Source organism: Medicago sativa, chromosome 6 (assembly GCF_051527215.1).
Source record: "Medicago sativa cultivar Bolivia chromosome 6, Bolivia_mono, whole genome shotgun sequence".
In the NCBI taxonomy this organism is placed as follows: Eukaryota; Viridiplantae; Streptophyta; class Magnoliopsida; order Fabales; family Fabaceae; genus Medicago; species Medicago sativa.
Window position 1 is genome coordinate 80,870,161 of NC_140754.1, and position 8,299 is coordinate 80,878,459.

The 8,299-nt window shown below is 43.0% G+C and overlaps 1 pseudogene; it reads left to right on the top strand.

The window, feature by feature from the left end:
• Nucleotides 1-768: 768 nt before the first annotated feature.
• LOC146917287 (uncharacterized) lies at nt 769-2,861 on the top strand (annotated as a pseudogene).
• Nucleotides 2,862-8,299: the final 5,438 nt, after the last annotated feature.

Below are 8,299 nucleotides of genomic sequence, written 5' to 3' on the forward strand. Positions count from 1 at the left end.
TAATAAGCCAGGCCGAAGAGATTGGCATGCCTTACCTCGCCATGAGATATGTGTCTGCATCTATCCCAACCATGCCTTTACCTCTACTTCCACCTACTCAGGAGATGTATCAGGAGCATCTAGCTATGGAGAGCCGAGAGAAGCATCAGTGGAGGACTAGATACTATGAGGCTGAGAACTTGATCATGATTTTGGATGGAAAGGATGAGCAGAAGACTCATGAGGTCTTGACATTGAAGAAAGAGCTAGCTAAAGCTCGGAAAGAGATTGAAGAAAATGATAAGATGCTTATGAGGGATTCCAAGAGGGCTAGGAGTGCCCATGATTTCTATGCCCGATACTGCAGCTATGATTCTGAGTCTGAGTCTGAGGATGATCCTTCCACCTCCTATGCTTGAGGATTGCTATGTCTTGTTGTTATTTCCAATTTTGTCGCTTTACATTTCAAAGTCTATCCCTTGGCTTAATATTTCAAAAGGGAATCATCTTGTAAAACCTTATGACGTTTGCATGTCGTTTCAATTGTTTTAGTAATGTTTACAAGTTTCTAATCTGTCTAAAAGCCTTCGATAACATAAAAAGAGTCTTATGCATATGCATTTACACATCTCATGCATCATATACATTCATTGGTCACCAAAAATCACAAAACTTCCCGTGTGCTCATTACCTCCTGGTTCTTCTGCCGCAGTCTGAAAGGTGGCTCGTGCTCGTAAGGTTTACCAACCAGATAGAGTTCATCACACAAGATTGTACAAGAGAAGGAACATGGCTAACGTTGAAGAAGAGAATGCTCAGCTCCGTGCCGAATTGGCTGCTATGAAAGAAGACTTGGCTAAGGCTCATGACACTATGTCCACTCTACTGGCTGCATAGGAACAACTGACTACATCTGTTCCAGCTTCTACTGAAGTGATTCCATCTATTCCACTGTCCACTGTGACTTCTGATGCCCAGTTTGTCATGCCCAACGGCCGTCCTTATGGACTCTCAACTTACTATGCTCCCCTTACTGCAGCCGGTGTTTCTGGTATTGGCAATCAAGGACAGATTCCTACAACAACTTTTGCTCCTACATCTACCGTTATGCCTCAAGTGACTACTGTTGTTACTGATCCTATTGTACACACTGTGCAACAAGTAATTGATGTTGATACTCCACGTGGGCAAGACCTTATGATAGAGGCTATGAAGAAACAGTTAAGAGAGCTAGCTGGAGAGCTCCGTGAGGTCAAAGCTAGCCGTGGGGACGGTGTTTCTGCTAAGGCCCGTGATCTATGCCTAGTATCCCGATTTGAGGTTCCTAAGAAGTTCAAAGTGCCAGATTTTGACAAATACAATGGAACTTCTTGTCCACATAGCCATGTCATTCGGTACGTCCGAAAGATGGCCAATTACGCAGACAATGATGCTCTGATGATTCACTGCTTCCAGGATAGCTTGGCAGAAGATGCGGCAGATTGGTATACTAGTTTGAGCAAAGACAATATCCATACTTTTGAGGAACTTGCTGCTACTTTTGAAAACCACTATGAGTTTAACACTCGCTTGAAGCCGAATAAAGATTCTCTTAAGTCTTTGTCTTAGAAGTCAGATGAAACCTTCCGTGAATATGCTCAGAGGTGGAGAGGGGCAGCTGCCCGTGTTTCTCCTCGACTTGATGAGGAGGAATTAACACAGACATTCCTGAAGACTTTAAAGAAAGAATACATGGAAAGAATGATAGTCTCCGCACCAAATAACTTCTCCGACATGGTTACTATGGGAACTCGTCTAGAGGAGGCTGTTAGAGAGGGTATCATTGTTCTTGAAAAAGGTGAGTCCTCAGCTAGCGCGCCAAAGAAATATGGTAACGGCCATCATAAGAGGAAAGAATTCGAAGTAGGGATGGTGTCCGGTAACCAGTCTACAGCTACTGTCGCTCCTATTAATGCCGCTCAGTTACCTCTACCTTACCAATACATGCAGTATTCTCAACATCCTTTCTTCCCACCATTCTATCAACAATATCCTCTGCCACCGAGTCAACCATCAGTACCCGTTAATGCCATTGCTCAACAAGTACAGCAGCAACCACCTGCTCAGCAGCCACAGCAGCAACAACAGGGTCCTCGGCCCAAGACTTATTTTCCACCAATACCAATGCGGTACCCTGATCTGCTCCCGACTCTACTTGCTAAGGGACATTGTGTCACCAGACCAGGAAAGCCTCCGCCTGCGCCATTGCCTCCCAGATTCCGACAGGATCTCACATGTGAATTCCATCAGGGCGCTCAAGGCCATGATGTTGAAGGTTGCTATGCTCTTAAGTATGTTGTGAAGGATCTGATGGACAGAGGACGATTGACTTTTGAAAACAGTGTTCCTCACATTCTCGACAATCCACTTCCAAATCATGGAGCTGTTAATATGATTGAGGCTTTCGAGGGAGCTCAGTTTCCCCAAGAGGGCCCCCGCCTTGGATGTCCGTAATGTTGCTACCCCTTTGGTACCGTTGCATGTCAAGCTCTGCCAGGCTTCCCTGTTCAATCATGACCATGCTTCCTGTTCAGAATGTCTTCAGAACCCTATGGGCTGTTGTGTGGTGCAAGATGATATACAAAGCCTAATGGATGATAAACACTTGATTGCCAGTGATGTTTGTGTGCTTGTGCCAGTGTTTCATGATTCTCCTACTGGAGGTGCATCTCAGACAAGGGATGTTGAACCCTTAGTAATCATGCTACCTGGCCCGGTATCTTATGTCTCTACTAAGGCAATCCCTTATAAGTACGATGCAACTATGATTGAGAATGGAGTGGAAGTGCCTCTGATATCCCCAGCTACGGTTGACAATGTTGCTGGAGAAATTACAACTCTGAGAAGTGGAAAAGTCCGTCCACCCTTGTTCCAAAAGAAGATGGTTACACCTGTTGCTACAATAACTCCGCCAGTTGATCCTCCTATTGACAAGAGCACCGGCCCATCAGGCCAGTCTATTGAAGAGTCTAATCTGGACGAAATTCTGAGGCTTATTAAAAGGAGCGATTATAAGATTGTTGACCAGCTGCTGCAAACTCCGTCAAAAATATCCATCTTGTCTCTGCTCTTGAGCTCAGAAGCTCACAGGAAAGTATTGATGAAAGTACTGGAACAAGCCTATGTTGATCATGAAGTCTCCGTGGATCAGTTTGATGGAATAGTGGGTAACATTACTGCTTGCAATAACTTGGGGTTTGGTGATGATGAACTCCCCGAAGCAGGGAAGCACCACAACCTAGCTTTGCATATCTCAGTGCACTGCAAGTCTGATATGATATCCAATGTGCTGGTGGACACTGGATCATCTTTGAATGTAATGCCTGAGTCTACACTGAGAGAGTTGAGCCATCATGGAATTTCCCTAAGGGGAAGCAATTATTTGGTTAAGGCTTTTGACGGATCTCGTAAAAATGTTCTTGGAGAGGTAGATCTCCCAATCACCATTGGTCCTGAGACATTTCAGATCACTTTCCAGGTCATGGACATCAATACGTCTTACAGTTGTCTCCTCGGAAGGCCGTGGATTCACGACGCTGGGGCAGTAACTTCCACTCTACATCAGAAACTCAAGTTTGTGAGGAATGGGTCCGCTGAAGGGATGTCATTTCAAGGCTTGACTGTTGAGGGTGCAAGACCTCGGAGGGCTGGTACTAGTATGGCTTCGCTAAAAGACGCCCAGAAAGCTGTTCAAGAAGGACAAGCTGCCGGCTGGGGCAAAGTGATACAGATTCTGGAAAACAAGCGCAAAGAGGGCCTTGGATTCTCCCCGACCTCAGGCGTTTCAACAGGAACTTTCTACAGTGCTGGATTTATCAATGCTATTGCTGAAGATGCTGAGAGTAGCTATGTGCCTACATTTGTTATACCAGGAGGCACCGTGAGAAATTGGGAAACCATTGATGTTCCTTTAGTCATGCATGCTTCCATGTAATGTGTCTTGTTGCTCATGTTTTTTGTTTTCAAAATAACAATCCTTTCGCTCTGCCCAAGGCGAAAGTGATATCTTTGTAAGGGCGTGTTTGTTTCGGCATTGCCGTTATCAATAAAAGTTGTCATCTTTTTCGTGACTCTTTGTTTTTTTTACTTTTTAGTGCCTTTTTCTTGGAAATAATGGTAATGCCAGAAAAAACCAAAACATCTGTATTTTCTTATTAATTTCAAAAATCTGCATGAAAAACATTTTTCTAAAATTATCCCAATCATATTATGCAGATTGAACCATAATAAACCCGCTGAACACAGTGACCCTATAGTTCCTCCAAATTTTGAATTCCTTGTATATGAAGCTGAAGATGAGGATGATAACGAAGAGATACCGTATGAGATCACTCGATTGCTTGAGCAAGAAAGAAGAGCCATTCAGCCTCACCAGGAAGAGATTGAGCTCGTCAACCTGGGTACTGAAGAAAGCAAGTGAGAGATCAAGATTGGGGCTGCACTTGAGCCAGAAGTGAAAAAGAAGATCACTCAGCTTCTCCACGATTATCCAGATATCTTTGCATGGTCCTACGAAGATATGCCGGGTCTAGATCCCAAGATAATGGAATACCGGATATCGACAAGACCTGAATGTCCTCCCGTCAAACAGAAATTGAGAAGGTCGCGTCCAGACATGGCTCTTAAGACCAAGGCTGAGGTGCAGAAGCAAATTGATGCGAGTTTCCCCATGACAGCTGAATACCCTGAGTGGATTGCCAATATTGTACCAGTGCCAAAGAAAGATGGGAAAGTTCGAATGTGTGTTGATTACAGAGATCTGAATAAAGCCAGTCCAAAAGACAACTTCCCATTGCCTCATATTGATGTGCTTGTTGACAGTACTGCTCAGTCTAAAGTGTTCTCTTTTATGGATGGTTTCTCTGGCTATAACCAGATACGAATGTCTCCTGAAGATAGAGAAAAGACGTCCTTCATTACTCCATGGGGAACATTCTGTTATAAAGTAATGCTGTTCAGTTTGATAAATGCTGGTGCTACCTATCAAAGAGGCATGGCTACTCTGTTTCATGATATGATCCACAAAGAAATTGAAGTATATGTTGATGACATGATTGTGAAGTCAAGTGATGAAGAGCAGCATGTTGAGTATTTGAAAAAGATGTTTGAAAGACTGAGAAAGTACAAGCTGCGATTGAATCCTAACAAATGTACATTTGGTGTAAGATCTGGAAAGTTGCTAGGCTTCATTGTCAGCCAAAGAGGCATTGAAGTTGATCCTGACAAAGTCCGAGCTATCAGAGAAATGCCGGCCCCTCAAACTGAGAAGCAAGTCAGAGGTTTCCTCGGACGCCTGAATTATATTTCAAGATTTATATCTCACATGACTACTACCTATGGACCAATTTTCAAATTGCTCAGAAAGAATCAGCCAGTTGTATGGAATGACGAATGCCAGGAAGCTTTTGATAGCATTAAAGAATACCTGTTGGAACCACCTATTCTTGTCCCGCCAGTGGAGGGAAGGCCCTTGATTATGTATCTGTCAGTGTTAGATGATTCTGTGGGTTGTGTTCTCGGTCAACAAGACGAGACTGGAAAGAAAGAACATGCCATCTACTATCTGAGCAAGAAATTCACCGACTGTGAGACTCGGTATACAATGCTTGAAAAGACTTGTTGTGCTTTAGCCTGGGCTGCCAAACGCCTACGTCATTATATGGTGAATCATACAACTTGGTTGATATCCCGAATGGATCCAATCAGGTACATCTTTGAGAAGCCTGCTGTTACTGGAAAGATTGCACGTTGGCAAATGTTGTTGTCCGAATATGATATTTGTGTACAAAGCTCAGAAAGCAATCAAAGGAAGTATCCTTGCTGAGCATCTTGCTTATCAACCTCTTGATGATTACCATCCGATCAAGTTTGATTTCCCTGATGAAGAGATTATGTATCTGAAAGCAAAAGACTGTGAAGAACCATTTATCAATGAAGGGTCGGACCCCAATAGCAAGTGGGGATTGGTATTTGATGGTGCTGTCAATGCTTACGGTAAAGGGATTGGAGCCATCATTGTAACTCCGCAGGGGCACCACATTCCTTTCACCACTCGAATAACTTTTGAATGCACGAACAACATAGCTGAATATGAAGCATGCATCTTGGGCATTGAAGAAGCCATTAACCTGAGAATCAAGAACCTTGACATCAATGGAGATTCGACACTTATTATTAATCAGATAAAGGGTGAATGGGAAACTCATCATGAGAAGTTGATCCCTTACAGTGACTATGCAAGACGTCTGTTGACATACTTTACAAAGGTTGAGCTGCACCACATCCCTCGGGATGAAAATCAGATGGCTGATGCTCTTGCTACTTTATCATCCATGTTTCGTGTGAATCACTGGAATGATGTGCCCATAATCAAAGTGCAACGTCTTGATAGACCCGCTCATGTGTTTGTTGTTGAAAATATGCCAAGTCAGGCTGATGAAGACGTGAATAATGGAAAACCTTGGTATTACAATATCAAACAGTTCTTGCAAAATCATGAATATCCATCTGGTGCTTCCAATAGGGATAAAAAGACTCTAAGGAGATGGGCTAGTAGATTCCTTCTGGACGGAGAAATCCTATACAAGAGGAACTATGACATGGTCATGTTGAGATGTGTTGATAAGCAAGAAGCTGAGAAGTTGATGCATGATGTACATGACGGTACTTTTGGGACCCATGCTATAGGTCATACCATGTTAAGAAAACTGTTGAGAGCCGGCTATTACTGGATAACTATGGAGCGTGAATGCCATAGACATGCCAAAAGATGCCACAAATGTCAAATTTATGCTGACAAAATCCACGTGCCTCCACACGCTCTCAATGTTATATCTTCCCCATGGCCTTTCTCTATGTGGGGCATTGACATGATCGGGAGAATTGAACCAAAGGCTTCCAACGGACATCGTTTCATTCCAGTGGCAATTGACTATTTCACCAAGTGGGTTGAAGTTGCTTCCTATGCCAATGTGACCAAGCAAGTGGTAGTGAAGTTTATCAAGAATAACATCATCTGTCGATATGGTGTTCCCAACAAGATCATCACTGACAATGGTTCCAATCTAAACAATAGCATGATGCGAGCTTTATGTGAAGAATTCAAGATTGAACATCACAACTCTTCTCCTTACAGACCTCAGATGAATGGTGCAGTTGAGGCCGCTAACAAGAACATCAAGAAGATTGTTCAGAAAATGGTCACTACTTACAAAGACTGGCATGAAATGCTACCTTTTGCCTTGCATGGTTACCGTATTACAGTGCGTAGTTCAACCGGGGCAACTCTTTTCTCTCTTGTATATGGCATGGAAGCAGTTCTCCCTCTGGAAGTGGAGATTCCATCTCTTCGAGTGATCATGGAAGCAGAATTAACTGAGGCTGAGTGGTGTCAAAGTCGGTATGACCAATTGAATTTGATTGAAGAGAAACGTATGAATGCTATGGCTCATGGACAGTTGTATCAAGTGCGGATGAAGAATGCTTTTGACAAGAAACTCCGACCTCGTGAATTCAAGGAAGGCGAACTTGTATTGAAAAGAATGATAAGCCAACAACCCGACCCAAGGGGCAAGTGGACACCTAACTACGAAGGTCCTTATGTTGTCAAGAAGGCTTTCTCTGGTGGTGCTTTGATTCTTACACACATGGATGGTGTTGAACTTCCAAATCCTGTCAATGCTGATATAGTCAAGAAATACTTTGTCTAAAAAGAAAAGAACAGCGTGGTAGGTCGAAAACCCGAAAGGGCGGCCTAGGCAAAAATGCACTTCCCGGTGGATCGAAAACCCGAAAGGGCGATTCAGGCAAAAGTTAGGGACAAAAAAAAAATGAATATGAAAAAGCTCGCTGAGATTGTACGCAACTCAAGCAAGAATGAGCGCCTCGATGAGCCGAAAACCCGAAAAGGGCGGTTCATGCAAAAATGAGGTCGACAATAAAAGACAAGTAAGTATATCTGGCAAATCACCATCACCCCTTGGGGCATCTACAACTGTCAATGATCGTCTACATCAGAAGCTTCTGTACTTGTGAATTCAAAATTTCTATGAAATGTAGCGGTCATCGTGTTCAATGTACCACCAACCAATAAAATTACCATTTTTCAAGCTTTGTAAATCCGTGGGGTTATGCCCTTGGCTGACTTTCACTCTTCTACATTAATTTGAGCCTGTGCTATTGTTTGAAACTCTATTTTTTCTTTCTACTTTCAATGCTATATACAAAATATTTCTTTTCCATTTGATAATGTCAATATCTGAAGCAAACATCTTTGAAAATT